The sequence below is a fragment of the Megalops cyprinoides genome, chromosome 25, assembly GCF_013368585.1.
Source record: "Megalops cyprinoides isolate fMegCyp1 chromosome 25, fMegCyp1.pri, whole genome shotgun sequence".
Taxonomy (NCBI): domain Eukaryota; kingdom Metazoa; phylum Chordata; class Actinopteri; order Elopiformes; family Megalopidae; genus Megalops; species Megalops cyprinoides.
Window position 1 is genome coordinate 8661987 of NC_050607.1, and position 13794 is coordinate 8675780.

At 38.8% G+C, this 13794-nt stretch overlaps 1 protein-coding gene across 1 annotated transcript in view; it reads right to left on the reverse strand.

The window, feature by feature from the left end:
- The window catches only part of LOC118771924 (G1/S-specific cyclin-D2-like), a 34022-nt gene extending 20667 nt beyond the window's left edge, over window positions 1–13355 (reverse strand). The window contains exon 1 of the mRNA XM_036520100.1: window positions 13269–13355. The gene's annotated coding sequence lies outside the window, so the exon portion shown is untranslated. The remainder of the gene's footprint in view (window positions 1–13268) is intronic.
- Between the last annotated feature and the right edge of the window lie 439 nt (window positions 13356–13794).

Here is a 13794-nt window from a genome sequence, read left to right on the forward strand (position 1 = left end):
ATGAACACACTGACCTTTGACTCAATACCAGTGGATGTTTTTGCTGTTCCCAGTTACATGGAGCTTAATGAACTTTGCAGAGACCCTACTTTTCGGATAGATTTTCCAGGCATTGTCAGACCTTGTTATGCCTCCCCATATTCTGGCTGAATCCATTAATGGACAGAGGGTGGTTTCAGATAAAACTGCTCGCAACACATTCTGTCTATGAAGTCTGGAAAAGAAACAGCATCTCCTCTTCCTCTATTCTATGCTATATAATGAAATGCCAAGTGCCTCTGTGTTCTACACTTGAGGTTACTAATGTGCAGCTCATGTCTCCCACCCAACTCCAAAAAAACAATTCCCCTAAATCTCAAACCCACTGTTGGATTACCATTTCCATTTACAGAAAAGCCATCTAAAATTCCTCTTCATTCATCCTCCAATGTATCATGGAACGTATTACTGAACACTGAAAAAAGAGTTAGCGTCATATTACGATAGCCCTCCTGTCTGAGAGTCACTTTAGCTGAAATACAGAAAATCTTTGTGACTGCACATTCAAAATCAGGACCTGATATTTCAGAACAACAGTAATACATCTCCCATGACACCACATCTTCATAAATCTTGCTCAGAATATATACAACAACTCCTACCTTCTGAGAGTGCACTCAAACCTTGCCCTTGGGTCAATACTCCTAAGAACAAGTAATAGGTCAAAATAGCAATGGAAAATACAATAATCAGATTTTAATGAGTTCCAGGACAAAACTCTGTTTGACATCCTTAGCCATGCAACAGTTAAACTTTACAGTACGGTACTGTATAATACACATTCCGGTGCTCTATGCAGATCACCACCTCTAGGAGTGTCCTCATATTGCTCGAGTTTCTCTACTGTCCCCTGGAATTCCCCAGCACTTTCTGAAAGAACGTTCTCTCGAGAAAAAGCACCTTCAGTTAAAACCTACTGTATCTACATACACTTGTTGGTCCTGCCGCTAAAGCTACTACTCAGATCAACTGTCCTTTAGATACACCATGTTACCATTTATCATTTCCAACAGACAGAGATGCTACAATAAGAACACAGTGCTGGTGAAAAATTGTGAAATCAACCTAATAGTGAAGTCTGTATGTAAATGTGGTTCACACACAGAATTAGCCCATACGGTGTGATCTCTCATTACTGAGCAGCAACAGTTGACAGGAAGGAGTGTTTTTGGTGAACGCAGGGAGGGTCCTCACAAGCTTGCTGTGTTTCTCTTTGGTTTGCGCCCACACAGAGGCATGCTGGGAAATCCTGCATAAGCACAGTTCCTGTAAGACTCTGGGAAAGTGTCAAAGAGCTGATGCCCCACAGAGAAACTGTGTTCTGATGATGTATCCACACTGTGGATACACTGAGGGTCAGACAACCAAACTGACTCATCACCAATTCTGCCATCACAAGCACACAAATGAAGCTTAAAGCCAATGAGGGTGTCAGGAGAGTGTTAGCATGTTAGGACAGAGGCCCTATTTGAACCAAGAGAAGAGCAGTTCTAAAACAGCAAAAGGATGAAAAAGTGAAGGTCACATGACTGTTTAGACACCTGGACCTGAAAATGGCATTCCTTAACAAAAATAACAACAACTGTCATTTTTACAGTCCCTGTCAGAGAGGCCATACTGCAGACAGAGACAGAGTTGCACAGTCAACTGTGCTGACTCATCAGTTTGAGGTCCCACCAGCCGTCAGCAGAAAGGAAGGTGGAGGAACTCCCCCCTCCTTACTGCCATCTATGGGAGACAGAGTGGAAGTACAACAGCGGCACCAGCCCGTAGCAACAGCTACGCTGCCAGTACCCGCTGGTCAAGCGAGAAATGCCTTGCTGTGATGGTATTTTGTGATTCTTTTTTTTTTTTTTCTGTGATCTTATGTGTGCAGTTTGGATGTTGGAGGAAAACTTCCTAAAAAAATAAAGATACAATAACAGTGACAGTACATACAGCATATTGCATTTCAAATCACAGAGAATCTGAGAATCATAAATTAGCACAACAATATGATTAAAAACGAAAAAATATGAGCCAAAAATACAGGCCATATATGTGTATATAATCCATTAAGGCCCATGACTGTAAACAGATCCTGAGCACATGTCGAAGTCAAAGATCATGAATTCCTGCAGTCTGGATAACACAGCATGCTGGTAGAATTGTCTTGTTACAGAGCATGCTGGGAGAACCTCTACTCTACCTCTGCTCTCTCTCTGTCTCCTACATTGCATTATGCTCTGTATGCAATACACATCTGCTTCCTTCCAGCAGAGCTCTACCCGCCGACATGAAAGAACTGGATGGGAGGGCAGGTGCATATTTTGCAGAAACCAATATGGTAACCGGGTACACCACGACTTGTGAATTTTGCATTGACTACAAAGGAGAAACTGGTAGCTTTTCATGGAAAAAAAATCCATTCATATTGGCATTTTTCCCCACATTGCATTCATACAAAACATTGCATGTTTTGTCCTCACAAGACTCCATAGTCTTAGACACTAGACTCTGATTGGTCTAAATTTAGGCAATGAATGGTATAAATGTGTTGCATAATGCACTGCCTACAAGGACTATGACAGCGCAAAGTAGTGTGAGCTGCCACAAAGAGAGGATCTGCATCGCCCTGCAGCGCAGCCCAGAGACGTTGAGCTTCTGTTCAGGTACAGTGGCTCCACCCAATGAGAGCTTCTCTTTTTCCTCTTCCTCTTCTGCGTGACAGATGGGGTTTCACCTTAGATGAACCCTCACATCAGGCTGTCTGCGTGCCACAGATGCACCCTTCTGTCTGCATAAACATGTATGACCGCAAGAGCGAATGAGTTAGAGAATGACTGATGGTGTCAATCAGTGGGAGAGAAGCTCGTCTCCTCTCTTGCCATGGTCACCAGATTGATCCTTTTGTCAGGTGTTCCCTAAATTCATGAGCGTCTCAGCCGGTCCCTCAGAGGAAACGCAGCGTATTGACTGGAAATAAACTGCAACTGACTGGCAGAAGAAAGAAGGCTCAAATTACGCGTGGATACAATTGAATTAATTATTTTGGCCTTTTGGCTCAGTCACTTTTATGAAATTAAGCAACTTAGTAATTAAGTACAGAAGTGATAATCAAATCATTTTAGAGTTAATTTCCACAGTGCTTAAATAAATGGCTCAAAATATGATTTTGTTAAGCATACCTAAAGGAAAGTTGACATAGTTGTTGATCTCTCGTGGCAATAACTGTAGTAGGAGGGGACTTTTGCCTCTATTTTTATCCTTCTGACCTCATTTGAAATGAAGATTCAAAGCAGTTTAGTGTGCTTGTTTATGCATGAAAGATATTCAAAGCAAATACAAAAGGGATTCACGTTATTTTCTTTTTTTTTTCAGAAAACATTGAAATGAAATAACGTTTTAAATTCATGTTTAAATTAAGAATAACCACCTGAATTTGCATTAATTTGTGTCATAAACAGGTGTGCTGTTCTGACACCTTCAGAGTGTGTTGCTTTGTTTTACTTTGAAATAATTATGGATTTCCTGCAAACAAGAAAGTATTTTCAAAGAAGCCATAAGATAATGTATTAATAATTATTCATATTAACTAAATCTGCATGGGTTAGGCTGGAAGTGACAGTACTGATGGTAAATATACCCAGTAGGTCGATTTATGGGCAGTTAATGTCACAGATTAACAATATATTCCCTTGATTATTTTTTCTTAAACAACACTGCATTTCAGGCTACCTCAGGGCCATTTACCCCCAAAAAGAAGAAAAGAAAAAAAAGAAATGTACCTTGCCTTATACCTGTGATTAAAATGCATTATACTTATTGCATTTCAATTTGTATTCATTTTATTTTACTTATTTATCTGGAAAAAGTACAGTGAATAAGAATTTGAAAATAAGCCCCAGGAAAAGTGTTGACAGATTCTCAAACAGATTTATAAGTGCTTGGTAAATCCTATCCAAAACACTTCCCCTTGCTTTTATTGTAGTATTATTATTTATTTGTTTTGCCATTTGCCCAGGGTAATTCAGAGATCTTACAGTTTTCACATTTATATAACTGAAATGGTAAAACAACCCAGATGCATTTGCAGGGGAAAAATATCCCTTCACAGAAATATGATATGCAGTGATTTCCATATTTCATATCTGACAAAAAAATTTATGTTGCTTCCATATCTAGATTGGAAATAAATATTGATATTAATTTAATCCCTAGCAATGATTTGAAAAGGAAGATTTGGGTAAAGTGCTTTGTACTACACATACTCAGTAGGGGTCCAAGCTAATTAAGTGATAAAACAGAATAAATAACTTCAATGCCTATCTCCTTACTCCAGGATACTTCTCAAATAAAGAATACACAAAGCAATTACAGAAGGAGGGAGAGGGGAAAAGAGAAAGCTAGAGAGAAGGGAAGAGAGGGAAAGAGGGAGAGAGTTTTAATTAGCCTACAGATGACAAGTTGCAGTGAATGTGGGTCATACACATTATCTTTCTTTAGAGAACAGTAATCTATCTAAAAGTGCAGAGGTGAGACTGTTCCACTCAGTTTCCCCTTACTGATGAGTGCGGTCTGTGTTGTGACAAAGGTAATACATTCTGTGTCGTGATTAAGGTTACAGTGTTTTCAAACAGAAGAACAGGCAGACAGAATAGGGTGTGTGTGTGTGTGTGTGTGTGTGTGTGTGTGTGTGTGTGTGTCTGTGTGTGCGTATTAACATGAGAGAGAGAGAGGAGAGGGGAAATATTTGTGGGGACTCATCTTGTTGAATTCAAGGCAAACGGAACATGTGGGCGTGTGTGAGCAACTGTAGGAGTACTGTATCATAGTGCAAGGTGCATGTGGTCTTGTTATTCTCAAAAAAAAAACAAATACACACCACCGACTGTAAGAATTTCCTGTTTGTTTGTTTCTGTTTGCATACAGTATATGCAGGTGAGACCCTACCTGTTAGATTGTTTTTGCCTTGCCAGCAACATTTTTCACACACTTAAACCACAACACACTCTACGAGGAAGATACACACATACAAAAATAGGTCTGTCATTACAGTGATTGATTTTATGATAAAGCCAAGTTACCTAAAGCACTATTCCAAAGCAATGCAAATGTTTTCTAAATTCTTTTGCATAAGATACAAATCTCAAAGAGCACATGAGCCCCACGTACACACACACCCACACACACACACACGGAATAGGCACACCACTTTCAGACAGAGTCACTAAACACATTTTGGGCTCCACATTAGGTAGCCCTACACTCATAAACAGTGCTGGAACTTTTGTGAGCCACTGACAGAGAACATCTGATAACTCACATTCTGCAGTGAGTCACAACTTCAAATTATATACACATCTAAATATCCCCAGTCCAATGAAATAGAAGAAAACCAATTAAAAATTACAACCAAGAATTATCCATCATCAGAGAGCAAAAAATAAATTCACTCAACCAGCCAACACTACAGTCACCAGCTTGAGATTTCAAATGGGAGAAATATTTGACATTTCAAAGAGCATATTGATATAATTATTAAGGTATATAGATAAACACACATGCACATGGTAAAACTGATTTATTTGTATGCCTCAATTTCTATGAATATAGTTACATTTACCACACTTTCTATTCACATATAACTTCATTTGAGTATTGACAATGGTCTGAATATCAAAGTGATGACTAAATCAAAAAGTTTCCCTCTTGGTGACTCAAAGTCTGAGACGTCTTACTAATAATGTCTTTAAATTATTAAATGACTGATTTTCTTCCCATAAATCGTTCATCACAATTCCAATAACTGCACACATGCACAATGACACATATTCACAAGCCTTATTGTGAGATTTTAAGGTAGATTTAAGAGAATTTTTTACTTACAACAAAAGATCAAAAAGATACATTTTCTAATTTTTTTAACGTCATATTCTTTATGAAAGATTAATAACTATAATGTGGTGATGTTGTCATAAATCAATATTTTATCCAACATAATGATTTTTTCTAATACAGTTATCTACAACTATTTTAGATATAATGAACATGACACAAGTTAGTCCATAAAACCAACTCAAACTCATCTACCACTGATATGAGAAAAAATTATTATTGTGAATAATAATTATTATAACTATCATTCTTCTTTCATTAATATTATTATTATCTTCTGCCTTCAGGACTATGCATGTTCATGCTGTCATGCCAACAGTTTCATGAGAATCACCAAACATGCATTTTGTGTCATTACATGCCTGTAGTTGGTAGTATACAGTGAGGACTGGATTTCGCTAAGGACTTGATTGCATTGGGTTGTTTCCAAGCCTGAAAGGGATAATAATTATAAATCTACAATAAATCAGAAATCCATCATGTACTTCTGATTCATGTATGATATTAATTATGACATCATAAATCCATCATGTTAATTTACTGTAAGTTAATTACTTTCATTCTGAGATCATAAGTCCATCATGTACTAATTATTCAGTGTAAGATTTTTATTCTGGAACCGTGAATTGATCATGCTGCCAATTCACTGTACGATTTTCATTCTGTAATCAGAAATGTGTGTCATTTACAGATTTTGATGTATTTAAATTTTGTCTGAGAACTAAAAGGCAGGCTGCATCAGGTCACATTTTAAGAAATGTAGATTTGCAGCTGCGCAGAAATGCCTACATAAAAGGATGGAAAATTGTCCTCACAAAATTCATAGAAAAAAGCCCTCCTACGAACAAAACATTTGCAGACAGTAAAGTAAAACTGAATGAAGAGGCTCTGTTTGTCTTGGCTGGGGAAACTGCACAGCTCCTTCTCACAGTGTTACATTCACTGGGTAGGAAACAAACATGATGTGGTGAAAAAAATGAGTGCCAAAACATCGACAAACAGATCAAAACTTCCAGAGACGGCTGCATAACATCTGAAGTATCTTAATGTCTTCAGGGAATCAAGAAACAAAAGGAAGAAAATGCTCCATGTTAGAGGACATACACCTGTAGCACATTATGCAGTACATCACAAAGAGTGATGCAAAGGCATTGGCCAAATCTCATAGCCCTCAGTCTGGCAGTGATTTGTTAGACAACATTTGTCAGTTTTTTTTTTCCCAGTGACTGCTGAACTCATAATGTGTAATTCTGAAAAAATAAATAGCATTTTTTTCATTCCTGCATTTTGGCAGAAATTTGACCTCAGACTGCAATACAGTTCTGTAATGCAAGTTCCATAATGGGCCAGTATTTCAGTGGTACTCCTGGTTATTTTTAACTGAGTCTGTCCATACAGTCTGACTCAGGTGCTTTTGAGAACAGTAGCTTTAATTACGGTAACATGAGACCAAACTTTCTCATGAAACGCACACTTAATGAAAGGAAACAATGTGACCCTGCTGTTAGAAACGCAGTGGGGGTAAGGTCCTGTGGGGCATTTACACAGATCTCTAGACAAAGACCTGATGCTGATGCTGATGATCCAGACCAAACAGTAAAAAAAATCTCTTTATTACACAGAGGTTCAGCTAATAAACTTTACAAATCTGTATTTTGTTTTCCTTCAAACAACCTTTTCAAGCCTCTCATGAGAAGTTTATCACTAATGTTGTTAGAGCTGCATTAAGGAAAGCCACCACTGGCTTTGGCTGTTAATACAGTAGCTCCACACTTCATATGTGAAGTACAGCAGGATGTACTCAACACACAGAGGTATACCACCATGGGGAATGCACAGCAACAAAAATACTGCAGCACCACCTACTGGACACTGCAAATGACACACTAAATACTGCACACAAACACATACAGTGACCATCCATTTCTATCACTGAAACTTTATACTGTACTGTTTATACATTGATGCAGATACAGTCAGGGTTAAAATGAATCTGCTCCATATGTGGAAACTCCCGCTTGTTAATGACTGGCTGGGTTGAGGGATCATCCTCAAGCCTCTCAGGAATATGAGAGCACAACAGAAGATAATATACTCAGACCCTCTTATCTTAACCAACTGACAAAATTACATATATTTCATCAATTTATACTGCTGGATGTTTACTGAAGTAAGTACCTCAAGGGTACCACAGTTATGTCCAAACTGGGAAATGAACCAGCAACTTGTAACACCTCCTGCTCCTTCATGCTGCCTCTGTGTTACTGTGCATTACATTAGTCTTCTGTACAAATTACAGTTGACATCGGACACAGAAACTGCAGCCAGTGCTTATAAATGTGGTCTGCAAAACAGGATAGCCTGATCTCATCTTCTAGGACTCTATGCTGGGAGACATTAAAACCCTATGAAAAATGTGTCACTTCCTTCACATCTGGGCGTTTGCGATGAGAGGAAAGAGAGAGATGACAGCATTGTGATGGGTCAATGGGATGGGAGGTGGCATTCATTTTAAAATGAAATTCCTCAAAAATGTAAGAGCTCTAAGAATGCAGAAATTGGTGAGAGGCAGGACAATTTGGTTATGAAGTGTATATCAGTCCAACAGTGGCGGAAATGACCACGGAGACATCTTTAACTGCAGAATCAGATGATAATCACTCACAGAGTTCTGTTGAGCACATCGAATCCTATGGAAAGCATTTCCTCAACAACTGCCAAAAATGATCAACCAGAGCATGAAATTTTCATCAGTCTCATCATGTACCTAGTAACTGGTATTTCAATACAAACACAGCCCTGGCAACACCAGGAAAATTCATAAAGAGCTGCATTAAACAGCCTTTAAATACTTTCCACAGAAGGTTTCAGTGACATTCACTTATCTCCAGCATAGCTGAATGGCTTTCTCATTTTATAGAAGATTGTTCTTCAATGGACAGACTGGCCGGCTGCTCAGAACTATATTCATGATGCATGAGCAGAGATGTCTGCATGAAGGTAAGCTCTACTTTAAGCGTGTGCGGGGGTGTGTGAGAGCACGTGTGCCTGTATGTCATGCATGCATGTGGTGTGAGCTCACTTCTGAACCAGGGTGACTTGGCCTTCTCCTTGAAATGCTGTCATTCGCACAGCTTAACTCATCACTTAAAAGGAAAAAAACACTTTGGTGGAAACAGATCATCAATTATTGTGTGAGCAATGCATTTTTTCCCTGCGCAAGCAGACATTAATGTGTGTTCAGACCACTCATAGCCATTTTATAATCTCTTCTCTCATGACAAGTACGACAAAGCAACATATCTCTTCTTCTGCCCAGTGGAAATACACAAACTGTATTCAAACAAAATGTATTTTGTGATGTAAATGTACATGGTGCTGTATTAAGTCTATATTTCTAACAAAACTCATAACATAACATAACAACATAGGCACAAATATTCCATTTTAAGATGTACCTTTGACATGTTTTTGGATAAACAAATATAGGCACAAATATTCCATTTTAAGATGTACCTTTGACATGTTTTTGGATAAACAAATAACTATGAGGGAACTGCAGCAATCACTTTTTTGCACAAGTTCTACATTGGGAAAATCTGTGATGTTTAAAACTTAGACTTCAGAGATCTCTCGAATGTTCGTGACATTCATTCTACAATATAAGAGTTAATACTTTAAATAGCTCAAGATAATTTAGGGTAAATATTTTTTCACCATCAGTCATTCAGTTCCTCTTCAATGTGCCAATAAAACTTTTTTGGCCAACAGAGGGTGCTACGTGTGCTATTTTCCACACTAATCACATATAGGTTTTGTAGGTTCACTTAACTGGGTTGAGGAAAGCAGCATTAAAGGCATAAATAAAGCCAACAAACTGAATCATAATTATGGACGCTGCAAAGTAATTTTAAACTAATCCACTGTAAACTAGCTCCAATACTTTGAAAGGACTCATAATGATTTATAAGTATTAATATTTTTGTAGGTCTAGACTTTATGTTGCTGCTTTTCTTTTGCACTCATTGTTTAAACACATAATACAAGATATGAACTATTTTACACAGTTAAGACTTAACTGATCATCAAAGCATTATTTCGTTAAATTCTCTCATAGCACAATGTTCCCACAAGATGGCAGATATAATGAACTCAAGCACTAATTCAGTGCAGGGGAGGGTTTCTGACTAGCAGATACTTTCGCCTGAAGCAGTGTAAAACCACAAACCTCATAACTAGAAAACATCTGCCAAAACAAATGGCTCATCTTACTAGTTACTCTTAGATTAAACTAGCATTTAGTTAGAAAAAAGAAAAGAAAAGAAAGAAAGAAAACTCCACACCTGAAAACTTATGATTGCAGACTGCTGCATTCCATAAGGAGGTGTTCTGAGAATAGCCTGCGAGAAAATCCAGGTCACTCTGAGAAATCAAGTCTCTGCCTTTCAACCCACACCTTGGGCGACGGTTGGTGTTAGCATTAGTAACGTCAGCTTCAGCAGTGTTTGTTTTTCTCTTACACTCCATCACACTGAGATGCCACAGGAAGCCATGATGTCAGAAGGCTTCTGATAGGCTACAGGCTGCGGAGTGATGCGGGTGAACAGCTGCTGCTGCGAAGGTGCTACTTCCTGTGTGGAAAATACAGCTTTTATCTTTGAACCGTTTGCACAACTTTCACTGAACCAACAGACCCATTAGCTATAGAGGGTTATGTGTTCAATATGAAGCATGTTTTTTTTTTTTGCAATATGCACTGATGTCACCTATAACAATAATGGTTTTAACTTTTCCCAATTTTCTTCTACAAGTGTATAGTAGGCTATTACATATACAAGTAAAAGATACCTTAAAAGGTTCTTATCTCTGCAGGTAAACCCCCCACACTACATGTATCAACTGACAGTCTGTGGTAAACACACAAACACTCAGACACACAGAACGCTCAGCCGTTTGTCTCATTTTCTCAGGAACTGTAAAGAGCTCATCTAAACACACACACACACACGTGTACACACACACACACACACACACACACACACACAAAGACTCTCACACACACAGTTGTTTATCTTGGCTCTCTGAAGTGCAGCCTGTCACTTAAAGTAAACAGTATCAAAAGCTCAGCTCAAGAGGAGCAACAAGATTGGTTGCAGGTATCAACATACAAGTTAAAAAGACTAATTTAACCTCTTCAGGCCACAGTTTTCAAATAGCTGAGTGACTTAAAATTGGATTGCAGAAGTTAGCTATTTCAAGCCACAGTCAAAAATGAGTTACAAGTCAATTTCACATTAATATTAGGAGGTACGTTTCTCAATGAGTGATTAATGCAGGGCTTGACATAATACTAGATACACTCTAGGCCACAGGCAGAATGATGAACCTGTGGCTTGTTCTCCCATATTCCTTTGCATACAGCTACCCTAAAATTTTAAGACCATAAACAAGTCTTTAAGTAAAATATTGATAAATCACCATGTTTAGTAAAATAATGGCCACATAATCTCCCTGTTGCCAAGTGTTAACTCCCATCACTGTCTAAAATGACTAAAGAGAGCTCAGAGCAGCTTGTGAGCAGCTGACCAACTGTCCATTGGGACCTTATACACTGCCCCCGTGTGTCACAAACAGAGATATGGCACATCTTCTTATATCATGCCATCAGACCTTGGCTTTGAAGGGAAAAGCTTCTTCTTAACTCATTAATTTTCCTTTTCATCCCTCGACTGTTCCCAGCAACTGTTTATCACCAGCTTGGCTATGCGCTCTGTGTTACTAATTTGGGCATAAAGTTGATTAGCTTTTTAACAGTTGTTGAACTAAAGAGTTGAGGTCATGGAGCTTTGGGTTCAACAATGCACAGACTGGATTTCCAGGGTAATATATAGAGTGTCTTGTATATTGTAGCCATCTTGTATATTGCTGAGGTTAAAGTGAGAACAGCAGGGAAAGCTGTGCTGCCACGCACAGAGCAGGTATCCCTGGCAACCACTAGGTGGCTAGGAGGCATAGTGAGCCGAGCACACATCCTGTGTATCCACATACAATGTCCCAGAGAGGACAAACTTAACCACACCACCACAAGCAGGTGGAAAAAAAATCTGAGGATATATATCACAAAAAGTGACGGTAAATCTATGATGTAAGCAGTCCCAACAAAACTGTAAACAGCAACCATAGCAACTGTTACAGAAAGTCAAAGGTTTATACATATACTTCCTCTGTAAGAGGATGCACTGAACAGACACTGAAATCACAAACTGTTCAAACTGCAACAAGGAAACGAGCAAAAAAAGGAATGATATGGGGGGTGGGGGGTGGGGGTGTTGATCTCGTTTTATTATTCAAGAGATCAGGGCAAACCATAGACAACCATAACCTTTTAAAGGATTATTTTACTTTCGCCAATACTGTACTCATAAGTGAAATCATCCCTCGCATTTTTACTGCATTTGCCGTTAATAGGCTATCTGTTCTGTATTTCAGATTAAATGCAGAATGTTTCACGGGATGCACAGTATTCGTTAGTCAATCAGTCGTGACTGGAAATATATCTCCTGAACCAAAAACATGATTAATGTTTACAAGTTAGAAATACAAATCACTCTAGTGCACAGGACCTCTTTGCGTCATCTGGTCATAGTTACATTTAGAAACACAAAACGTCGCAATTATCACTCAGATCATATTATGAAAGCAAACCTCGGTGAGACGCGGAGCCCAGCAGATTCGGAAGTCTGTCCTGAAACCCCGCGTCAGATTGGCCAAACGATGAAAGGTAATTCCTCAACCTTTCTGCAAAATATGTATGGTAGAATATGAACAACCGATTGATGAGAAGTTCGAATACTGAATTCATAACAAATTGACACATCTCATCCCCGCCATCGCCCCAAATTCAACATGCTGCAAACTAAGTTTAAAAGAACGACGAAGTCTAAACCAGAAGAAAAGCGAGAACAGCTTTCTGTAAGTTAAATTAGGAAAAGACCGCCAGACGGTTACGCAAGAATTATTAACTGAAGTTGCGGTTAGTTATTCGACGACAATAGGCTACAGATTGGAGAAGAACCGCACAAACTGTAAATATACTTAAGATGAAAGAAAGAAGAAATGAAACAATAATGTGTTCATCGGCAAAATACCCTGTAGGGAAGCTTCACAATAATTTTTACCACAGTTCAGCGCCGGACGCTCGTCTGCCAACGCCGGCTACTCCTGCTCGAGCTAAAGGAAACTCTTCAACAACAGGCAGCTACTGAAACTAACGAAGCGGTAACTTTTACTATCTAAAACCTATATATTACTCAGGAAACTGAAAAATACTGAGAAATCAATGGTCTTCTTACCTCATAGTCTTAATTCTGTTCAGGAAAAGTTCGGAGTTTACAGTGTTTTGGATGCGGCGTGCCACTCGCGTGTTTACAATAGTAAGGTGTTTTTGTAGGCAATGCCATTGGTTGACGCAACGTACAGACGACGCCCCAGTCTTCATTCACTTTCGTCCACCTTTAATACGCTGTCATATTAAAATGTTACGCTAGATGGCGTCATCTAGCTCAGTTGAACTGTTAAACTTAGTTTGCGACTGTAACACTTTTTAAAAAATTTGATTACGTCTTTGGTTTGGGGGCTACACATCTGAAAATGTAATATACATATATAACTACATAGCACAACTTCATGAGTAGGCTTGAGTGAAAAGCCGAAGGCAACCTTACTTCGAAGTTTTTGCTTACACCAAAAGGGCTATACCTCCTACCATACAGGTAAGTGTCAAGAGACGCGGAATCAATATCAACGATCTGTTTGAAGTTTATCGCACACACAGTAGCTAAAGGGGCATAGACCACTAGACACTGGGTGCCACCAGGA